Source organism: Salmo salar, chromosome 04, assembly GCF_965601325.2.
Source record: "Salmo salar chromosome 04, fSalSal1, whole genome shotgun sequence".
In the NCBI taxonomy this organism is placed as follows: Eukaryota; Metazoa; Chordata; class Actinopteri; order Salmoniformes; family Salmonidae; genus Salmo; species Salmo salar.
This window is the reverse complement of record NC_138294.1, coordinates 59,471,498-59,493,093: the sequence shown is the minus strand read 5'-3', so window position 1 is coordinate 59,493,093 and position 21,596 is coordinate 59,471,498. Positions and strand designations below refer to the sequence as shown.

The following is a 21,596-nucleotide window of genomic DNA, read 5'->3' as shown; positions in this document are numbered from 1 at the left end:
TCAATTAGATGGATTTAAACACTAGATGGGTTGGGACTATCCATGGATCCTATGGAACAACAACAACATACATGATCTCACCGTTAATCTTGTTTTCATATACAGTATATAAACAGACAGTGCCAATAAAATGCCATCAACTGAGTGAATACAATGCAAGGGCTGATATGACGTCGAATTTGGAATGAACTTCAAAGCGACCAATGGAAACCAGGGTTAGGGTCAATTCCCTTCTAATTCAGTCAATTCAGGAAGTAAGCAAAAATATCAATGTTCCTCACTGAAGTGGAATTGACCCCAACCCTGGTGTAAACATCACATGGTAGCTTAGTCATCTAGTGACCCTCTAAACCAGCCTGTCATCCCAGGTGTGACAGACAGACAGACAGTGCGTATTTGATCGTGGTTGTCCGAATGTTCCTTCCTGCCTCTCTTCACATGGTCCTAATGGGGCCTTTATGAGAGGGCAGGTGGACATCACAGGAAGCCCTGTCTCTCTAATCCCACTGACTGCTGTCAGGTCAGGATGGAGCTGCTGCTGCTGCTTTAATGAGCGTTTTGACCACATGGTTCCTCAGAGTCAGAGTCATCCCATTCTTCTGTGTTGTGGGACTGGGAGAGCAACGTGTTCTGTGGAGAGAGGTCGGTCGGCATCAAGGCCGACTCCCAGGGTTTATGACGGTGGTGGTGAGATTACTCATTGGCGTAGTTTTGTTAAGGCTTTTCTCCAGCTTCAGCAGAACATGTTCCCGAGTGGCTTGCGCAGGGTCACCCTGATCCCTGCTTGCCCATTCTCTCCTCCTCCCTCGTTCTCCTCCTCCTTCGTTCTCCTCCTCCTCGTCTCTGTGTTTTTTTGTGATGTTATCTTTTCACTCTCCTCCCACTCACTGCTGTTCCCTGAAGCTGTCTCGGGATGAACAGCTCATTGTTTTTGTCCTTGTGCTGGTTTCCAACACAGCATGCCTAGTCAGGGTGGTTAGCTGTTTCCTACACAGCCCCTTTTGAAAGGAGGACAGGTCAGCAGCAGGCCAATGCCAACTTAAAGACAATTTATCCTCTCCCAGCAACACGCAGGCTGGAGCCTAAATGTCATTGTCATACCAGGACTGAACAATACTGAGCCCTGTTAGCATGTGATTTATAGATCTATGCATGATTCATCTTCTTACTGTAAATAAAATCAACAAAACACCCTCCTGTTTATAGGCGAGACGTAACATAATGAAACATATGAACGTCTGAACACAGAAGGGTGTACAGCAGTTCAATTGCTTTGCTTTTCTTGTACGTACAGACAGGCAGTGAGCACAGCGTAGGCAGGGCCATGACAAGATAAAAGTCCTCTTTTCAGCTTCATCTGTTCACATAAGTTGTGTCACATAAATTGTGTCTCCTTTTGTCTTTATTTTAATTTTCATTCTTTACACAAATCAAGAAGGAATGCTTTGTAGATGGGTTGATGAAAGCAGCTCTCTCTGCTCGGTGGGGGGTGGAGGGGGGCTGAGTGATTGAGGAAAAGACATGTTGCTCCTCATGAGGGCCCTAAAATGTATGTGCCCTTTTGGCGCTGCCAGGGGTGACCTTAAGAATCATAAACACTCGACGAAAGGCACGGCCACTGTCTCAGGACTGATCAATCTCCATCCTCAGCTCCCCCTCTGTACCATTCACACACAGACACCGCTACTCAAATAATACAATCTGTTGGTAAAGCTGGTGGCATGTCATCAATAACAGGTTATAGCAACAGTCAAGGAATCTGTTGATTCAGGTTAGCAAACCTGCTGTTAGCTTGTTGGGAGCTATCTATCTAGGCTGAATTCGCCAATAGCATTATGTCACCTTTGTGTGACGGTACAGTCACACAAAGAAAACCCCTTAAATGAGTAGGTGTGTCCAACCTTTTGACTGGTACTGTATATCACCATTCTGTTAAACATGAGAAATGTGAAGCACCACAGCAGTTTATTGTCCATAGCAGTTTAATCTAAATGAACTACGAGATTGACTGGCAATGGGCATCTGACATTGCAATTTGCAATTAACCACATAGGAATGAGTAGGCTGGAAAGTATTTGGGGAAATAGAATCATACTATTTAGCAAGAGTTTTCATCTATATTTTTCATAGCTGTCTGTTGACCACCACAAACCGATGCTGGCACTGACAGCACTCAACAAGCTGTATAGGGCCATAAGCAAACAGGAAAATGCTAATGTAGAGGTGGCGCTCCTAGTGATCGTTGACTTTAATGCAGGAACACTGAAATCTGTTTTTCCTCATTTCTACCAACATGGAACCTGTGCAACTAGAAGCGCAAAAAACTCTGGATCACCTTACTCCACACACAGAGATGCAGACAAAGCATTCCCTCGCCCTCAATTTGGCAAATCTGACCCTAACTCAATCCTTCTTTCCTGCAAAATCTCAAACAGGAAGTACCAGTGACACACTCAATAGGGATGTGGTCCGATGAAGTGGATGCTAAGCTACACAGACTGGAATATTTTCTGGGACTCAGTTACATTTTAGTCATTTAGCAGTTGCTCTTATCCAGAGCGACTTACAGTAGTGAATGCATACATTTCATAATTTTTTTTCTCCGTACTGGTCCCCCGTGGGAATCGAACCCACAACCCTGGCGTTGCAAACACCATGCTCTACCAACTGAGCCACACGGGACCAGTTGATGGCATTAATAAGGGAATTGATGACATCATCTCCACAGTGACCGTATGCACATATCCCAAACAGAAGCCATGGATTACAGGCAACATCCGCATTGAGTTAAAGGCTAGAGCTGCCGCTTTCAAGGAGCAGGACACTAACCTGGACGCTATGCCCTTCGACTAGCCATCAAACAGGCAAAGCTTTAATACAGGACCAAGATCAAATCCGACTACACCGGCTCTGACACTTGTCGGATGTGGCAGGGCTTGCAAACTATCACGGATTACAAAGGGAAAACAAGCTGAGAGCTATCCAGTGATGCGAGCGTACCAGACGAGCTAAATACCTTCTATGCACACTTTGAGGCTAGCAACACTGAACCATGCATGAAAGCACCAGCTGTTCCGGACGACTGTGAGATCATGCTTTCCGTAGACGATGTGAGTAAGATTTTTAAACAGAAGAACATTCACAAGGCCGCAAGGCCAGACTGATTACCAGGATGCGTACTCAGAGTATGCGCTGACTAGCTGGCAAGTGTTTTCACTGACATTTTCAACCTCTCCCTGATCCAGTCTGTAATACCTACATGTTTCAAGCAGACCACAATAATCCCTGTGCCCAAGAACGCCAAGATAGCCTGTCTAAATGACTATCGCCCCGTAGCACTCACATCTGTAGCCATGAAATGCTTTGAAAGGCTGGTCATGGCTCACATCAACACCAGCATCCCATTCACCTTGGATCCACTCCAATTCGCATACCGCCCCAACAGATCCACAGATGACACAATTTCTATTGCACTCCACACTGCCCTTTCCCACCTGGACAAAAGGAACACCTACGTGAAAATGCTGTTCATGCACTACTACTCAGCGTTCAACACCATAGTGCCCTCCATCTCATCACTAAACTAAGGACCCTGGGATTAAACACCTCCCTCTGCAACCTGGTCCTTGACTTCCTGACAGCTCACCCCCAGTTGGGGAGGGTAGGCAACAACACCTCTGCCACGCTGACCCTAAACACGGGTGTACCTCAGGGGTGCTTGCTTACTCCTCTCCTGTACTCCCTTTTCACCCACAACTGCTTGGCTGCGCACAACTCCAACACCATCATTAAGTTTGCCGACGACAAGACGGTGGTAGGCCTGATCACCGACGACGATGAGACAGCCTACAGGGAGGAGGTCAGAGACCTGGCAGTGTGGTGCCAGGACAACAACCTCTCCTTCAACGTCAGCAATACAAAGGAGCTGATCATGGACTACAGAAAACAGAGGGCCGAGCACGCCCCCATCCACATTGATGGGGCGTAGTGGAGCAGGTCAAGAGCTTCAAGTTTCTCGGTGTCTACATCACTAAGGAATTATCATGGTCCACACACACCAACACATTTGTGAAGAGGGCATGGCAATGCCTCTTCTGCCTCAGGATGCTGAAAAGATTCAGCATGGGCCCTCAGATTCTCAAAAGGTTATACAGCTGCACCACTGAGAGTATCTTAACTGGCTGCATCACCACTAGGTATGGCAACTGCTTGGCATTCGACCACAAAGTGCTACAGAGGGGCCAAGCTCCATTCCATCCATGACCTCTATACCCAGCAGTGTCAGAGGAAGACCCTAAAAATTGCACCAAGTCTGGAACCTTGCCTTCCCCGTAGCTCAGTTGGTAGAGCATGGTGTTTGCAACGCCAGGGTTGTGGGTTCGATTCCCACGGGTTCGATTCCCACGGGCCAAGTACGAAAAAAATGTATGAAATGAAAAAAAATGAAATGGATGCATTCACTACTGTAAGTCGCTCTGGATAAGAGCGTCTGCTAAATGACTAAAATGTAAAATGACTAAAATGAACCAACAGGACCCAGAACAGCTTCTACCCCCAAGCCATAAGATTGCTAAATAGTTAGTTAACCAATAGCTACCCAGACTATCTGCATTGACCCTCTTTTGAAATCATCATATGCGCTGCTGTTACTGTTTATTGTCATCCTGTTGCCTAGTCACTTTGTCCCTACCTATATTTACATATCTACATCAATTACCTCATACCTCTGCACACTGACTCGGTACTGGCATCCCGTGTACATAACATTAAGAACAAATCAAATCAAATGTTATTTGTCACATGCGCCGAATACAACAGGTGTAGACCTTACAGTGAAATGCTTACTTACATGCCCTTAACCAACAATGGAGTTTTAAGAAAATACCAACAAAAAAAGTATGAGATAAGAATAACAAATAGTTAAAGAGCAGCAGTAAATAACAATAGCGGGGCTATATACAGGGGGTACCGGTACAGAGTCAATGTGCGGGGGCACCGGTTAGTCAAGTTAATTGAGGTAATATGTACATGTAGGTAGAGTTAGTAAAGTGAATATGAATAGATAATAACAGAGAGTAGCAGCAGCGTAGAAGAGGGGGGAGGGTTGCAATGCTGTCTGGGTAGCAATTTGATTAGCTGTTCAGGAGTCTTATGGCTTGGGGTAGAAGCTGTTTAGAAGCCTCTTGGATCTAGACTTGGCGCTCCGGTACCGCTGGCCGTGCGGTAGCAGAGAGAACAATCTATGACTAGGGTGGCTGGAGTCTGACAATTTTTAGGGCCTTCCTCTGACACCGCCTGGTATAGAGGTCCTGGATGGCAGGAAGCTTGGCGCCGGTGATGTACTGGGCCATTCGCACTACCCTCTGTAGTGCCTTGCAGTCGGAGGCCGAGCAGTTGCCATACCAGGCAGTGATGCAAGCCGTCAGGATGCTCTCGACGGTGCAGCTGTAAAACCTATAGAAGATCTGAGGACCCATGCCAAATATTTTCAGTCTCCTGAGGGGGAATAGATTTTGTCGTGCCCTCTTCACAACTGTCTTGGTGTGCTTGGACCATGTTAGTTTGTTGGTGATGTGGACGCCAAGGAACTTGAAGCTCTCAACCTGCTCCACTGCAGCCCCGTCGATGAGAATGGGGGCGTGCTCGGTCCTCCTTTTCCTGTAGTCCACAATCATCTCCTTTGTCTTGGTCACGTTGAGGGAGAGGTTGTTGTCCTTGCACCACACGGTCAGGTCTCTGACCTCCTCCCTATAGGCTGTCTCATCGTTGTCGGTGATCAGGCCTACCACTGTTGTGTCATCGGCAAACTTAATGATGGTGTTGGAGTTATGCCTGGCTGTGCAGTCATGAGTGAGGAGACGCACTGGAGACCGGGTGTGCAGAGCTGGCACAGAGTATACTGGGCCATGGAGGCGCACTGGAGGTCTGGAACTTAGGGCTGGCACAACCCGTCCTGGCTGGATGTTTACTTTAGCCCGGCAAGGGCGGAGCGCTGGCACAGGACGAACTGGGCTGTGCAGGCGCACCGGCGACACAGTGCGCAGAACTGCGCAGGATATACTGGGCCGTGGAGGCGCAATGGAGGTCTGGAGCGTATGGCTGGCACAACCCGTCTTTGCTGGATGCTCAACCCAGCTCGACAACTGCAGGGCGCGGGCACAGATCGCACCAGCCTGTGAGTGCGCACTGGCGACACACTGCGCATCACCGCATAACACGGTGCTTGCCTCGTCACTCGCTCCCCACGGTAAGCACGGAGAGTTGGCTCAGGTCTCCACCCTGACTCTGCCAAATTCCCGGTGTGCCCCCCCCAAAAAAATTGGGGATGCCTCTCGAGCTTCCCTTGATGTTGGTTCTCCCCGGTCCAGCTCGTCTTCCCAGTAAGCGCACGCTGCTTGGCTTTCTTGTGGTGGGACCTTCTGTCACGGTCACTGTCCTCAAACTCCCTGTCATAAATAAGCCAAGGCGCAGCGTGCCGGTAATTCCACATCCTTTATTTTGAAGTGAAACTCACCAAAACAATAAACAGGATAAACAGAAACGTGACGTTCTGGGGCTGCTCCAAGGCAGCTACACAAAAACAAGATCCCACAACTCAAGGAGGGAAAAAGGGCTGCCTAAGTATGGTACCCAATCAGAGACAACGATGGACAGCTGCCTCTGATTGGAAACCACACTCAGCCCAAAACAAAGAAATAGAAAAACTAGATTGCCCACCCCACATCACACCCTGACCTAACCAAACTAGAGGAAAATAAACGTCTCTAAGGTCAGGGCGTGACAACAAGGCAGTTAACCCACTGTTCCTAGGCCGTCATTGAAAATAAGTATTTGTTCTTAATTGACTTGCCTAGTTAAATAAAGGTAAAATAAAAAATAAGATAAAAAATGGTCCACCACTCAAGGGACATCCAGCCAACTTGACACAACTGTGGGAATCATTGGCGGGGGGGGGGGGTCCTCAATGTTTTGTACACTCAGTGTATAAAAAAAAATTATGTTATTATTATTTTTTTCTCTCTGCATTGTTAGGTAAGTAAGCATTTCACTGTTGGTCTACACCTGTAGTATACAATGCATGTGACAAATACAATTTGATTTGATTTGAATAATCATATTTTTTTCTCCCTGGCCTTGCGTTGCATTGTTACTCGATAATTACTGTGGTCCCTGGAGGATTCTCATTAGGGTGTTGACCTTGAGGAGGTTCATGCACAATTGACATTTTAACTAAAGACCGGAACACTCTTCATTCCATTCCCCAATGCACAGCTCAGGCAGGCAGGGACACACCGATCACATTGTCTGCTGTGAGCCAACTGAAGCGGAAAAGCCAGTGAAAGTCCAGGAAGCATGGATAAAAAACTCTGAATGTGATGAGGTGCTGCAAGGGCAAGATGTCTTAAATTACCCCCCTTTCCCTCTCTTTCCCCTCAGCCCCCCCCCCCCCCCCTTTACCCTGACAGTCCCAAGCACCCATCCACTACTCATTACTCTCTCACCCCCCATATCTATAGATTTCTTCAACCTCTCCACCTGTTCCAACCCCCACCTCTATTTCTCCCCTCCTTCCACAAGTTTGTTTTTCTGTTATTGGCTTGGTGAGGAGGAACACAGTAGGTTGAGTAATTCTCCTGGGGGTGATAATGCCTCCTGACCTTTCATTAAACCTTAAGCAAAATAACGACTTTACCGCTCCTTATCCGCCATGACGGCTCCTGGTGCATTGAGGGTCTGTGGCTGAGTGAGCCCCTGGAGTCAGGAGGGTCTGGAAGGGGGTGGCTTTGTGCTGTCACAGTGTGAAGCGTCAGGTGGTGGGGTCAGAGGCTGGGGCCAGGGCCCCTGGGTGGCATACAGGCTGACAGCAGACAGACCTGCTATTTGTTGGCTGTAACACCTCTGAGCTGAGGAAGATGTCAGCCAGCATCACAACCAACGGGGCCATCACCTTTCCCCTCACTCCCGCCCCCCTGCGGCCTTTGGATGTGCTCCGCCTATAATGCAATAAAGATCCTCACCCTTCTATGACAATAAAAACAAGTGTGACGCTTTGCACCTTATAATACAATGACCATGGCCCTTTGGATAGCAAACATGATTGGTCCACTGTACTACACCAACGTGACAAATAAACATAGGAGATGATACAATTAACATACCACATCCATCGTGAATTCGAAGTCCAGAGAGCAATGAACTAACCAGTGATATTATTTCATAATCCCACTGTACAGTATGAATAGTTTGGTCAGTCAGTGCTGTGACAACTAAGATCAGCAAAAAAAAATGTATGAAATTGTATGAAATGTATGCATTCACTACTGTAAATCGCTCTGGATAAGAGCGTCTGCTAAATGACTAAAATGTAAATGTAAATCATTAAGAGTTTCCTGTGTCATGTGGTTCGCGATGGAGTGGATAGGAAGGGCTTGTCAAGTCATGACAACCAACCATATAACCTCCACATAGAAAACAGTCAGGCAGCTAATTCATTAGACCCAACAGAACATATACAGAATATACTCTTTCACTAGCTCAGATAACTGAAAGGAGATGGTGCTGGTTGTAGAGACTGTTCAGAGAGACCCACTGGGAAGTGATTGGTAGTAGGACTGACTGGCAAGATAGAAAGTGGCTAGCTAAAAGCATTGCTGCCTGCTCTGGAAGAGTGAGTGGCCCATGGGGGTACGGGTAATCGACAGAGCCTGAGCAGAGGCAAGGCTGTATATACTGTACGTCACAGTAATACAAGGGAAGCAACCCCTTAATTTGAGACCCTGTTTACAAAGCCTCTTTTATGCAGCTTTTCCTAATTTACACCAGGCCAGAAGAATGAGTAATTGCTAACCAGAAAACAGGTTTATTTTGCTATCCTATTAAAACATACATGGTGACAATGACAATGTCCCTCTTCTGGAGAGAGATAAGCAGGAAGGCAGCACTACGACGGCGCGACACACATGGGTGGGACTCTCAAAATTAGAACTGGGATCACATCCGTGGCACAACAAACATCACTTTTGGAGGGAATTGGGTGCCGTACGCCCTTGTGCTCCTAATTTCCTCCCGGTCCCATAATAACAAACCCCTTTGTCAGTGATTGAGGCTTTGTAGATATTTACGCGCCGGGGGAAATATGTTATTTTATTATTCCAAACAATGGGGCTTACACTGCGTCTGAAATGGGTCACAAACCGATTATAAATCGTTTTTTTGTTTGTTTTTTGACTACTTTCATTCTCTATTTTTAGACATAGTAGGAGGAGGTGTTTTTTATTTTATTTTTTATCTATGACAGAAGATACAGTGGTGAGCATCAATAAACACTGTTTTTTAATTATTCTCTAGGAACATCTCATAATATGTCATTAAAACAAAAATGTCTGCTGATCCCAAACCATTCATGGACCTACTGTGTGTGAAAGTGAGGACATTGACAGAGCATTATATTTAGCCTGGCTTACAATGATAATTAGAAAAACATCAATACCCAGCCATTCACCCCTCCTACATGGTGATCCCAAAACAAATCCAACTTGACAGCTTGTGATCATTTTCTAGTGAGTTATAATGATGGATTTTAATGTGTCATTTTTTATAAATATTAGATGTTATGCTTTTAGTTACGCGCACACACACACACACACACATACGGAGGTATTCATTAATAAATAATGAAGGCAACAAGAACACCACTAACAGAACACTAGACACTAAGGTGCTTTGTCATCCTGAGACATTAGTCGTTTTACAGTCCTCCCAGGCCCACTGTGTGTAATTAGCCTGGCTGTCGCCACATCTCTGGGAATGAAAGGGCACCTCACGACCCCAGGGTCATGCGGGATCAAAGGTCACAGTGGAGCCATCATGAAAACTGGTGAGCACACATCAACATGCACACACACTCAGGCATACACACACACTGAAGCAGGCAGGCACACATTGGCACACACAAATGCATGCATGCATTGTATCAATGTCTTTAATGTTCTTAGGTGTCACAGTAAAATATGCAAAGCAAATAAACTGGCTTAATACGGCGGGGCACCACACCCTAATAGAGTATTTTTTCCCCCTTAATCATATCATAATGAATTTTACTAGTTGAATATACACACCAATATGATACTTATTTGTACTACAACTTTTCTGAAATATTGAGGCAATATCTCCTTAAATATGCACATAATTGCACATATCACAAATACATTTTTCTGGACACTGTATAAAGTCAACCTATAGATTTTGGTTTCATTTTGTTAAGAGACTCCAGGAACGGACTTGTATAGAGCAGATTGTGGATATATACTTTTTTCATCTTTCTATCTGTAAAATACTAAAGCTGCATCTTTGGCGCATATTTCCAAAGAAAATGTTATCTATAATCAAAATTTGACAACATATCAACAATTCCTTCTATACATGTCTGGAAAATATATCTAAGGATAACTCACACAATTTGGTGAATGCAGATGCTTATGAAGCTGAGATAAATGAGTTGGCTGTGGGAAGTGTCTGACTTTTGGGAAATGGCAGTTAAAGAGAAGTACAATGAATTTAGGCTACTAATCGCCAAACGCGTATTTAGACCCAATCTCTTCAAGGTAAGTTACTACATATAGTCCAGTTTGTAACATTCTCTATGAAATGGGCTTTTAAATTCTGTATGATTATACTGAACAAAAATATAAAACGCAACACTCATCTATTTCAAAGATTTTACTGAGTTACAGTTCATATAAGGAAATCAGTCAATTTAAATAAATTCATTAGGCCCTAATCTATGGATTTCACATGACTGGGCAGGGGTGCAGCCACCCACTTAGCAGCCAGGCCCACCCACTGGGGAGCTAGGCCCAGCCAATCAGAATAAGTTTTTCCCCACAAAAGGGCTTTATTACAGACAGAAATACTCCTCAGCATCCCACCACCCCACCTCAGATGATCTCGCAGGTGAAGGAGCCGGATGTGGAGGTCCTGGGCTGGTGTGGTAACACGTGGTCTGCAGTTGTGAGGCCGGTTGGACGTATTGTCCAATTCTCTAAAACAACGTTGGAGGCAGCTTATGGTACAGAAATGAACATTCAATTCTCTGGCAACAGCTCTGGTGGACATTCCTGCAGTCAGCGTGCCAATTGCACGTTCCCTCAAAACTTGAGACATCTGTGCCATTGTGTTGTGCAACAAAACTACACCATTTGAAGGGGCCTTTTATTGTCCCCAGCACAAGGTACACCTATGTAAAGATCATACTGTTTAATCAGCTTCTTGATATGCCACACCTGTCCGGTGGATGGATTATCTTGGCAAAGGAGAAATGCCCACTAACAGGTATATAAACAAATAATAATATTTTTGTGCGTATGGAAAATGTCTGGGAGTTTTTATTTCAGCTCATGAAACATTGGACCAACACTTTACATGTTGCGTTTATATTTTTGTTCAGCGTACATGTAGTGAGCATAGATATTATGGATTTATGTCCATTTGAATGTGTTAAAATGAATTACAGTTTTATGACGGTAGTAGGATAAACATAAGAAAATCAAAATTTACATCAAGTTTTTGACATTTACATTTTTAGACACTAATAATAAAGGACCAAAATACCCGCAAAAATCTAAATTTATAATGTCATTTCAGCCTGTGGTGCCTTAATGAAACTAAGTAAGGCTGTCCTCTCTTTTACTTCATTACTGTAAGGTTGGAGGGTGAATGTGGCCCTTAGGACAGGGTCAAGGAAATGGTAACGGGTCGACTGTGAGTGACATTTCAGATGGAAATGACATAGATTGTGCCACCCACGTGCCCTGTGGCATGGCATTGAATGGAGGCAATGTCAGCCTGATCTTACTTAGCTACAAAAGCTGCTGATAAACACCCCACCCCCAATGACACATAAACATACACACGCATGCATGCTTGTGTATATGCTTTAACACACACACACACACACATCTCTGACACACGTGATTGTCAACCTTGTCTCACGTCAAGTGACAATTAACAAGGCACGCCACCTTCCAGATGTGAATGCGCCATCCTAACCACAGGTCAGGTTTAGCTGCGAGAGGTTTTAGTGAAATACATTCAGTTGTCTCATCGCGCTGGATGTCGCAGTACTGTCTGACATGGGAATGGCTGAATGTCAAGCTGTCCTTGTTTGTGTAAAAAATAGAGAACAGAAATGTGTTTGTAGAACTAGAAAGTCAGAATACTATGATCACAATGTTCAGAACAAGGAAAGGTGCTTCTTACACAGCTGCCATAGCGAATATAACTATATTTCTAACAAAATGGGTGTTACATTCCCCAGTTTCTGTGTTGCAGTTTGTGTATTTGTGAGTGTGTGTTTCAGGAAATGGCTTCCTGAAATTCTCCACCAGAATCTGATTGGTCGGCCCCCATTGATGATTGGAGAGCTGACCCCGCCCCCTCCGTCAGGACGCAGCTGTCTTCAATTACAGACTCCTTCTGAAGCAATATAAGCCAGTGTTCTGTTGCTCAGAAGAGAGATGATTGCTGAGAGATAAGGCTGATGGCTATATCATATGTCGGTTGTTGCTGAGAGTGAGACAGGCAGTTTTGGTATGTACAATGTTAGTTGTTGCTGGGAGCAGCCTTGGTATGTTCTGTGTTAGTTTGTTGCTCAGTCAGACAGAGCTTATTTGATATCCTGTGTTTTTTGTTTTTTTGTGAAATAGTTTAATGGTTCCCAGGGAAGGCACCTAGGGAGTGCTTAGGCAAGAGGCCTGTGGGCATACATAACCCAATAGTATTCACTGTCTATGCGCACTAGCTAAGACCTGGGTGGACCATCCCCTGTATTTTGGTTAGTGCACCAGGTGGTGCTAGTTAGGTGGATAGGCAGGTAAGGTAGGAGAGGGGGCGTTGATATTTACTTTCTATGCTTTGGTTCCGTCCAGCCCTTTTTCCCCCAAACTACCGTGTAACGGAATAAATTCCTTGTAAACGGTAATTCTCTGCCTTTTGTCATCCTTACTCACACCTACAGTCCCATACCTCTTTCACACCACAGAGTTGAGTTGTAGCAGGGTGTTGCGTTCCCTCTTTCTAGAGGCGTGCGTAACAATGGGAGCAAAACACTGAATTACAACTGTTGGAAGGCATTCACATCCACCTATAACCTCATAAGACTGCAACATCCAAATACCTTATTCATACATGGAGCAATGCCCTTTAGCTGTAACATTCAAATGGTCAACTCCAATATCACTCATACCGTAAAGTCACAAATAGTTTTCCCCCTCCTAACAAAAGCTTATCTTGAACTATGTTTGACATGGGATCTGTTTTGTGTCCTACGTAAGTCATCTGAACTACAACTCCCAAGGAGAACGGAGATCAGATATGGAGGTCCAGCCTCAAGGACAGTTAAGCTATTTAAAGGTGACGTTCTCAGTCAACGCAAAACAGAATGCCAATCTATCTTACCTGTTTGCTATCTCTCCCCGCTTCTTTTTCATCCCTCTCCTTACCCTGCTATTTTAGGCTTTCCCCTGCTCTCTCCCTCTCCCTCCCCCCCCCTCCCCCGACATGCTGAAGAGGCAGCTGTGAGGAAGCAGGGTAATAAAAAGAGCTAATGAAAGGTCGCAAGGGGTCAGCGTACTCACATACCTTCACCGGACAAGGGGATGAGAGGTCAGCCATTCCAGGGAGACAAACTGTTTAACTTTTTGACTAGAGGGCGTCAAATGTTCAAAAGGTCACAAGGTCATAACCCCTGGGTTAAGATCCCAAGTGCCCTGTAGGTCAGAGAAGGAATGCTGGGTAATGGGGGGTTGGAAGTTTGGTCTCCATCCTTCTCAACGAATGAACGAAGGCTGCAGTGTAAATGAACAGTTGTCTCCTTGTTCCACCTCAGTCTCACCAACATCACCATTTGGGACAACATACGATATGGTGAATTTGTAGTTCTAATGAAATATTTCAATGTTGACAGTTCATGGGTATATTGCGAGTATCAATATACTGAAATATTTCCAAGGAATATTTCATTGAATTTTAAATAGCAAGGGGAATAGTAAGAACTCATTAAAGCTATTTTAGTTTTACATTTCAATAGAGATTTAGTTATCCTCTGACGTTAGTAGAAAGCTTAGTTGAGCCTGACAAAATAAAACAATTCAAAATTCACCCACTTAACGTCGCAACAAAAATCACACCTGACCGTTTAAAATGATTGACGTAAACAGTTGAGAGAAGTATTTTTGTTTGGAATCAAATCAATACCACAGTGTTTTGCAAGTGACAAGATGTGGATTACATCAGTCATAGTGAAGGTGGATTATTGCCAACAACAGACATTAAACCCATATCCCCCTGTGTTTTCACTGAGACATGTGACAGTTCAGATCTGCTGAAAAGCAGTAGGTATAACACTGCCATCTTGAGGAGAACATTAAAAACAGACACCAACATGCAGTGTGGAGCAGGGGTAGAACTCCCAGTAGAGGGCACTGCAATGGCACCTACCCAGTCCAATTCAACATGATTTCAACCCACTGCTAACAGCATTTCAAAATCTATTTGAAATGTAAAGTCCTTTTAGGAAATCATGCTGTATAAGAGGTGACAGAGCACACACACAAGTTAAGTGTGTAAGTAAAGTCACTTGGGGTAATTGATATACGGTTGAATTCATATAATTTGCTAATTCTCCTGGCCTGCTTATTGGATCTCAACTGTAGTGAATAACTGGATAAAGCTGATGAGACATGATACATCTATGTGTTTCCAGTGAACTAGCCACCTCCTCATCCCAGCTGTCCCATTAGATTCATGAATCAAATTAGCTGCAGCAGATGAGTAACACCGATATGATCATTGGCAAAACATCAGATCAGGATTTGACCATGTATTCTAGCAACTCTATCCATGTCAAACATACTGTACCAGGGATTAGTCTGTTTGAACCAATGGTAGCTAACTGCCGGACAGCAGCACACTGTCAGTCTGCAATGCTCAGAGTGTGGTGTTATAGTAATGAATGGGTTTTAATAACTAACCTACCATATGAACTGCACTCCTCAGCTGTATACTAGCCTAATCAGTAGTCACAACAGAAAACATAGTCAATATTGGGTTTATAAATTGGATTTTCATTGCAGTACTGTTAGCTGACCAATGGATGGGTGTATTTTCTTTGTATCTGACATGCTACAGTGCATTTGGAAAGTATTCAGACCCCTTAATGACAAAGCAAAAACAGGATATTAGAAAGTTTTGCAAATGTATAAAAAAAACAACTGAAAAATCACATTTACATAAGTATTTAGACCCTTTACTCTGTACTTTGTTGAAGGCCCTTTGGCAGCGATTACAGCCTTGAGACTTCTTGGGTATGACACTACAAGCTTGGTATACCTGTATTTGACGAGTTTCTCCCATTCTTCTGCAGATCCTCTCAAGCTCTGTCAGGTTGCATGCGGAGCGTTGTTGCAGAGCTGTTTTCAGGTCTCTCCAGAGATGTTAGATCGGGTTCAAGTCGAGGCTCTGGCTGGCCCACTCAAGGACATTCAGAGACTTGTACCGAAACCAGTCCTGCATTGTCTTGGTTGTGTGCTTAGGGTCGTTGTCCTGTTGGAAGGTGAACCTTCACCCAAGTCTGAGGTCCTGAGCGCTCTGAAGCATTTTTTTTTCATCAAGAATTCTCTGTACTTTGCTCTGTTCATCTTTCCCTCAGTCCCTGAGTCCCTGCCACTGAAATACATCCCCACAGCATGATGCTGCCACCACCATGCTTCACCGTAGGGATGGTGCCAGGTTTCCTCCAGATGTGATGCTTGGCATTCAGGCCAAAGTATTCAACCTTGGTTTTATCAGACCAGAGAATCTTGTTTCTCATGGTCTTAGTCCTTTAGGTGCCTTTTGGCAAACTCCAAGTGGGCTGTCATATGCCCATTACTGAGGAGTGTCTTCTGTCTAGCCACTCTACCAAAAAAGCCTGAATGGTGGAGTGCTGCAAAGATGGTTGTCCTTCTGGAAAGTTCTCCCATCTCCACAGAGGAACTCTGGAGCTCTGACAGAGTGACCATCGGGTTTTTGGTCACCTCCCTGACAAGGCCCTTCACCGATTGCTCAGTTTGGCTGAGCGGCCAGCTCTAGGAAGAGTCTTGGTTCCTAACTTCTTCCATTTAAGAATGATGGATGCTACTGTGTTCTTGGGGACCTTCAAAGCTGCATACATTTTTTGGTACACTTCCCCAGATCTTTGCCTCAACACAATCCTGTCTCGGAGCTCTACGGACAATTCTTTCGATCTCATTGCTTTATATAGACAGGAGAGTGCCTTTCCAAAATCATGTCTAACCAATTGAATTTACCACAGGTGGACTCCAATCAAGTTGTAGAAACATCTCAAGGATGATCAATGGAAACAGGATGCAGCTGAGCTCAATTTTGAGTCTCAAAACAAAGGGTCTGAATACTTATGTAAACAAGGTATGTTTTTTTATTTTTAATATATTTGCTAATAAAAAACAGAAATACCTTATTTACATAAGTATTCAGACCCTTTGCTATGAGACTCGAAATTGAGCTCAGCTGCATCCTGTTTCCATTGATCATCCTTGAGATGTTTCTACAACTTGTTTGGAGTCCACCTGTGGTGAATTCAGTTGACTGAACATGATTTGCAAAGGCACACACCTGTCTAAAAAACTGTTTTTGCTTTGTCATTATGGGGTATTGTGCGTAGTTTTAGAATCAGGCTGTAACGTAACAAAATGTGGAAAAAGTTAAGGGTCTGAATACTTTCCGAATGCACTTTATATACACTGAGTTAACAAAACATTAAGAACACCTGCTCTTTCCATGACATAGACTGACCACTTGAATCCCTTATTGATGTTAATTGTTAAATCCACTTAAACCAGTGTAGATGAAGGGGAAGAGACAGGTTAAAGAAGTATTTTTAAGCCTTGACACAATTGAGAAATGGATTGTCTTTGTGTGCCATTCAGAAGGTGAATGGGAAAGATAAAAGACTTAAGTGCGTTTGAACGGGGTGTGGTAGTATTTGCCTGGCGCACCGGTTTGTGTTAAGAACTGCAACGCTGCTTGGTTTTTTATGCTCAACAGCTTCTCGTGTGTTTCAAGAATGGTCCACCACCCAAATCACATCCAGACAACTTGACACAACTGTGGGAAGCATTGGAGTCAACATGAGCCAGCATCACTGTGGAACGCTTTCGACATCTTGTAGAAATGTTACCTATTCTGTTAAAAACAACTTTTAATCCAATAACATTATCATATACCACGCAATAGACAGCATATCTTACAGTATCTTGCCGTGCAGTGAGCAAAGCTGCTGCTATTTGTGTGAGAGTGATGACAAAGGAGTTTGAGTCTTGCTCCAGCACACTAATCTAAATCCAGCCCCCCCATGCAGAAGGAGCGTAGCGTGAAGGCCGCGACACACAGACAGACATGCAACGCTCAGCTGAAGGAGTCATACACAGCTCCAATGGATTTACAAGCGATACGGCTATCTCTCTGAACCTTGACAAATGCATGCATTATGCATGAGTGGAAAAAGGTGACATAAGGTATATAACTGCTATATCACACATTACATTAGCCCGCTGAGCTTAAGCCTAGGCACCAGTTCAGGAGCTACTGCAAGTCTCCAGGTCTCAAGCAACTTCCCAGCAAACCAAAATTGGTTCTGTGAAAGTACTCATTCTTTAGGTCGTCCAGACGTGCTGACGATTATAGAATGTTTATATAAAACATTCACCTGATGTTGCAAAACTGTTTTCTAGAACACATTTAATCTGTTCTATATTAAAAACAATTGTGGGGGTACTGTTACCCCTTTTTCATGATATCCAATTGGTAGTTAGTCTTGTCCCATCACTGAAACTCCCGTACGGACTCGGGAGAGGCAAAGGTCGAGAGCCACGCGTCCTCCAAAACACGACACGCCAAGCCGCACTGCTTCTTGACACATGCTTGCTAATCCCAGAAGCCAGCAGCACCAATGTGTCGGAGGAAACACCATACAGCTGGTGAACGAAGTCAGCGTGCATACGCCCGGCGCCACAAGGTCGCGATGGGACAAGGACATCCCTGCCAGCCAAACCGTCCCCTAACCAGGACGACGCTGGGCCAATTGTGCGCCACGTCATGGGTCTCCCAGTCACGGGTGGCTGCGACACAACCCGGGATCAAACCCGGATCTGTAGTGACGCCTCTAGCACTGCAATGCAGTGCTTTGGACCCATGCGCCACTCGGGAGGCCCCTAATCTGTTCTTTAAAGACTCCCAGAATGTTTCATTAGGTTGTGGGAACAGTCTGGTGGGAAAAATGTGGGGACATCACAAAATAAACTGTCCAGTTGTGCAGACAATTCTACAATGTTTATTTTAGGGTGCACAAAACACTAACCTGATGTTACAAGAACACTTGTCATCTGTTCTTTAAAAGGTTCCAGAATGTTTCATTAAGTTGTAAGAACTGTCTGGTGAGAACATTGTGGGATATCACAAACGATATGTTCCCAGAACCCAAAAACTGTCAAGTTGTGCAGATGATTCTACAATGTTTCTTTTAGGTTGCAAAAAACATTCACCTGATGTTTCAAGAATGTTCCCAGAACACATTTTGTCTGTTCTTTAAAGGTTCCCAGAACATGTAATTAGGTTGTGGGAACAGTGTGGGTACATTACAAGTGATGGGTTCCCAAAACACAAAATCTGCTCAGTTTTGATGACATTCATGCAATGTTTAAGTTAGTTTGCAAAGGACATTCATATAATGTCATCCCCCTCTTCAAAGGGGGAGACACTCTAGACCCAAACTGTTATAGACCTATATCCATCCTGCCCTGCCTTTCTAAAATCTTCGAAAGCCAAGTTAATAAACAGATCACCGACCATTTCGAATCCCACCGTACCTTCTCCACTATGCAATCTGGTTTCCGAGCTGGTCATGGGTGCACCTCAGCCACGCTCAAGGTCCTAAACAATATCATAACCGCCATCGATAAAAAACAGTACTGTGCAGCCGTCTTCATCGACCTGGCCAAGGCTTTCGACTCTGTCAATCACCGCATTCTTATCGGCAGACTCAATAGCCTTGGTTTCTCAAATGACTGCCTCGCCTGGTTCACCAACTACTTCTCAGACAGAGTTCAGTGTGTCAAATCGGAGGGCCTGTTGTCCGGACCTCTGGCGGTCTCTATGGGGGCGACACAGGGTTCAATTCTCGGGCCGACTCTTTTCTCTGTATAGATCAATGATGTCGCTCTTGCTGCTAGTGATTCTCTGATCCACCTCTACGCAGACAACACCATTCTGTATACATCTGGCCCTTCTTTTGACACTGTGCTAACAAACCTCCAAACAAGCTTAAATGCCAACCAACACTCCTTCCGTTGCCTCCAACTCATTTTAAATGCTAGTAAAACTAAGTGTATGCTCTTCAACCAATTGCTGCCCGCACCCTTCCGTCCCACTAGCATCACTACTCTGGACAGTTCTGACTTAGAATATGTGGACAACTACAAATACCTAGGTGTCTGGCTAGACTGTAAACTCTCCTTCCAGACTTAAGCATCTCCAATCCAAAATGAAATCTAGAATTGGCTTCCTACTTCGCAACAAAGCCTCCTTCACTCATGCCGCCAAACATACCCTCGTAAAACTGACTATCCTACCGATCCTTGACATCGGCGATGTAATTTACAAAATAGCCTCCAACACTCTGCTCAGCAAACTGGATGTAGTCTATCATAGTGCCATCCATTTTGTCACCAAAGCCTCATATACCACTGCAACCTGTATGCTCTCGTTGGCTGGCCCTCACTACATATCCGTTGCCAAACCCACTGGCTCCAGGTCATCTATGTCTTTGCTAGGTAAAGCCCCACCTTATCTCAGCTCACTGGTCACCATAGCAACACCCACCCATAGCACACACTCCAGCAGGTATATTTCACTGGTCATCCCCAAAGCCAACACTTCCTTTGGCCGCCTTTCCTTCCAGTTCTCTGCTGCCAATGACTGGAACGAATTGCAAAAATCTGTGAAGCTGGAGACTTATATATCCCTCTCTAACTTTAAGCATTAGCTGTCAGAGCAGCTTACCGATCCCTGTACCTGTACACAGCCAATTTGTAAATAGCACACCCAACTACCTCATCCTCATATTATTACTTACCTCCTTGCTCTTTTGCACCCCAGTATCTATACTTGCACATCATTGTCTGCACATCTATCACTCAAGTATTAATGCTAAATTGTAATTATTTTAGCCTCTATGGCCTATTTATTGCCTACCTCCTTACTCGTCTACATTTGCACACACTTGTTCTCAACTGGCCTACCTGGTTAAATAAAGGTTAAATAAAAAAGAATACAAAATGTTGACAGAACACCTGGTCTAAGTTCTTTAAAGGTTCCCATAACATTTAATTATGTTATGGGAGTTTAGGATGTTACAAGAATATTCTTGTGATATTCACATAGGTTGCACAATGTTCAACAATATCTCAAATAGTCTGTATTTATGTTGTTTATAGCATCCATTCATGTTCACGCAATGTACAATTAACCTTGTCTTGGAGGTCCTCAGAACATCTCAAAAACATTTCGTTAATGTTATATTTAAGTTTGACCGACTATTACTATAACATTCTCAGCATAGAAATGTGTATCTCCTTAAAGCATACTCTACCAAAAGAGAGGATGTCTTTATTTCATCCAGATTTATAAATCCAGTCAGAGATGCAAATTTAGACTAACTGTAAAAATGTTTAACATTGTGTAAAAGTTGACTGCTAAAAAACACACCTAATATAATTCCAACTTTGAGACACTTGATATGGTCGCCCCTGTCTTATTTTTCATTATCTGAAAGTACCTTGTAAATATGGGCCCAGAAGTATGCAGCATATAAAGACGATGGGTGAGTGATGGTGAATAACCCACTTACCAGTATTTCCCTGGGTTAGTTATGTAGAAGGCTAAAAAAAGAAGCATGGAATTCCTGATGTTACAGCCTGAATTTAAAATGGATTAAATTGCGATTTTGTGTTACTGGCCTACACACAATACTCCATAATGTGAAAGTGGAATTATGTTTATAGAAATGTTTACAAATGAATACAAAGTTTAAGAGCTGAAATGTCTTGAGTCAATAAGTATTCAACCCCTTTGTTATGGCAAGTCTAAAGTTCAGGAGTAAAAATTTGCTTAACAAGTCACATAATAAGTTGCATGGACTCTGTGTGCAATAATAGTTTTTACCATGATTTTTGAATGTCTACCTAATCTCTGTACTCCACACATACAATTAGCTGTAAGGTTACTCAGTCAAACAGTGAATTTCAAACACAGATTCAACCACAAAGACCAGGGAGGTTTCCAATGCCTTGCACAGAAGGTCACCTATTGGTAGATGGGTAAAAATAAAAAAGCACACATTGAATATCCCTTTGATGAAGTTACACCCAGTCTCTACAAAGATACAGGCGTCCTTCCTAATTCAGGTGCCGGAGAGGAAGAAAACTGTTCAAAGATTTCATCATGAGGCCAATGGTGACTTTAAAACAGTTGCAGAGTTTAAG

The 21,596-nt window shown here is 44.0% G+C and overlaps 1 non-coding gene across 1 annotated transcript; it reads right to left on the bottom strand.

Moving 5' to 3' along the window:
- Nucleotides 1–2,608: 2,608 nt before the first annotated feature.
- Nucleotides 2,609–2,684, bottom strand: trnaa-ugc (transfer RNA alanine (anticodon UGC)). Its single transcript has one exon. It is a non-coding gene; the product is annotated as a tRNA-Ala (tRNA).
- Nucleotides 2,685–21,596: the final 18,912 nt, after the last annotated feature.